The 2,980-nt window shown below is 37.3% G+C and overlaps 1 protein-coding gene across 1 annotated transcript in view; it reads right to left on the reverse strand.

Annotated features, from left to right (window-relative positions):
• LOC105362428 (POU domain, class 4, transcription factor 2-like) overlaps positions 1-2,980 on the reverse strand; it is a 36,196-nt gene that overhangs the window by 4,939 nt on the left and 28,277 nt on the right. Inside the window, exon 2 of the mRNA XM_011499869.1 lies at positions 2,172-2,243. The gene's annotated coding sequence lies outside the window, so the exon portion shown is untranslated. The remainder of the gene's footprint in view (positions 1-2,171; positions 2,244-2,980) is intronic.

Below are 2,980 nucleotides of genomic sequence, written 5' to 3' on the forward strand. Positions count from 1 at the left end.
AGCAGGAAGTTTTTCATTTGACTCGTCGCTCAGGAAGAAAAATGCAATTGCAAATAAAGAGATTAAGGAATGGGATTCCCCTCTATCCCAAAGATTTTATGGCGTATTATCAATAATGTAAACATCGGTGTAATAAAAGCGTTTAAAAATAACGCTATAAATTGGCTAAGAATTAGCCATCAAAATACTAAACGATCAATCCTCTATCTTGCGACATTTTTCTCTCATTTATTTGTGTATGATCCGACGTAACGAACTTCTAATGCTATTAGACATTAACTGAAGTAGAGTATAATAATAACTTGCCACTCGAAAAGAACCAATATAATTTTGTATTACGGCTACGTTGATTCGACGTAGCCTGCACATGCAAACTCCACACTTCGTACAATAGAAGAGCTCGATTTTGGCTTTGAAACTCACGAAATAAGAACATTAAAACAAAACAAAAAACAAACAACAAAAAAAGAAATTAAAATAACGATAATTATATATTTGTTTATTTGGTGAGATTGGCGGGGGGAATCAGTGTATGTGGGGGAGGGGGGGATGAAGCCATAGAAACAGAGGAAAATGATAGATTGAATAAATGTTCCCGATAAGAGAGACGATAAATCGCTATTCAATATTTCATCGGACAACAGAATTACAACTACACATTCTCCGATACGCGGCGACGTTAAAGATCGTAGATAAGTTTCTATTTCTATCACTTGCATCGTATTATCATAATCAGAAATTTTTTCATATCGGACAATTCAAGCCATATTACTAGTAGTGAAAAAAAAAACTTTATGTTACTGGCCACATAATTTTTTTTTTCGTCCCGTTATTTCTGACTTCCTTTTATTTGAAATTGGCACCAAGAATCCTTGCCCTCGTTGCTAATCTATAAATTTTGTGCGCTCCTTTGCTTCTCTCATATTGATTTCTCTGTGAATCATAATCGATCGTTTTATCGATGCTATTCTCGCAATATAATTTAATAAGCGTTATTATTATTGTAAATAAATTATTCGTTAGAATTAGTTGGAAAAAGGTGTAAGTATTCTATTACATGCTTTGCTTATAATTGAAACTATTAGCGACTCGGCTAATTGCTCATTGCCAATTTCCTGCTCTAGCAAATGCAAAGTTGCTTTCTACTATTTTCATAAACGAGACAATAATTTATTAAAAATATGCTATCATTAAAATATTTTATGGATCGTAATTTTTATTTTAGCAATAATTTTAAATAAGTTTGGCTTTTAATTTGACCTGAAATGGCTTAACTTTGGCTCAGTTTCTTTCATCGACAGACACATTGCGATATTTTCCAACATTCTGATTATACGTAGGGAACGGTGTCTCGAAAATTTTATTACAGATAAGTGTTATACTTGCGTGACATTTCTGTTAAAATATTACGGCTGTTTCTAGTTTGAAATCGATTTTACGAATATTTCAAACATACAGGCATTGAATTGTAAATAATGAGAGTTTGCGAAACTCTCGGTTTCAAATGAATAATCATATTATGAGTTGCGATTAAAATTAAGTTGAAAAGCTTTGATGGATGTTGAAATGATTTGGATTTCAGGAGACAAGGTTTGCTTAAGTCATATCAACTTCTTTCGTAAAGTGAAAAAATTCAAAGATATAATTTTTATTTTTAGATATGTCTTTGATGTTTTCTTTCTACCTAACTTCAAGGAAAATGTAATGAAGCTTTTATGCCTTAAGTAAGCAGTGCTCGTCCCGATATAGTAAATATCGTATTACGGAGTAACTTTCTTTTGCTTGCAACACTGTTTCGCGATAATCGAGGAAAAACACTAATGTAAAAAAAGAAAAAAAGAAAGAAAAAAGAGGAAAAGCAGAAAAAACAGAAAGAACAAAACAAAACGGAAAAAAGACATAATGAGTTTTAACGAACTAATCGAGTAGAAAGTATCTTAATCGAGCCTCTAAAGCTAATATCGTCTACACAATTTATTTCTAACACGTACCGATTTGTTCTCAAATCATCAATCATCGCAAGATTAACATTGAATCGGTCTAGTTTGATAAAACGTCCGAATAATTGAAACAGATATTATATCTTAATCGCGCACGCATAACAACAATGCACATTCTAAGAAAAGAAAAAGGTCGACCAACTCAGACGAATGAATAGTCAATGATCTCACCTATGGGACAGAAAGGAACTCCTGTATCATATACTTCTAGGGCTTGACGTCGGTGCAGCATCTGTCCGGTATCTGTAACATAGAAGCAAAGGGCAAATATTAGAAGAAGAAGAAGCAACCGAATAAGTGAAAAATAATAGCGTAGCTAAGGCGGTAAAGATAGAAAAAGCGGAAAAGGTCTGGTCTTTGGGCTACGGAACATCAGACTGAAGACTCTGAAGATCCGGCGCCTATATTACAGCGATTTCGTCGAGAGCCGAGGCACTCTATTCAAAAGTCATTACCGCGAGTAAAGAGAGACGGGATCGCTATACGCGTTTTATGTCTTCGGACTTTCAATGAAGCCCCAGTGCTGGAGAGGATGGGGGCGACGCGAGGGAAAATCGCCTCGTCGCGACAAAAGCTTGAGACGCGTGAGTCCCTATCGTGAATAAACACCTGTTCACCTTTAGTCGAGCTCGAATTGGCTGCTCGCTTTATGTAAGCCACCCCGAGGAGGTCGTTGACCCGGACAGCCGCTCGACACTAACGACGTATCGAGGAAGAGGCCTGCCTCTCCTGACACGCTTTTCCCTCCTTTCGGCGGTCGCTACCCTTTTCATTAGCATTCTGTGCCAAATGATGGGCTTGACCAATGGCCCCCGAGATGCTTGGCCTCGTCGATAAAGGCGAACGGCCTCTTGCGCTCCGATTTTTTGTACTCCGAGGTTCGATTGCATTGAGGAGGAGTTGGAGGTGAAAGTGGCGCGGATAAATAAAGCAAAAGTGAGGACAATCTTGGGGTGGGTGGATGGGGAGGGGGGATGGGG

The sequence above is a fragment of the Ceratosolen solmsi genome, unplaced genomic scaffold (assembly GCF_000503995.2).
Source record: "Ceratosolen solmsi marchali unplaced genomic scaffold, CerSol_1.0 scaffold35, whole genome shotgun sequence".
Taxonomy (NCBI): domain Eukaryota; kingdom Metazoa; phylum Arthropoda; class Insecta; order Hymenoptera; family Agaonidae; genus Ceratosolen; species Ceratosolen solmsi.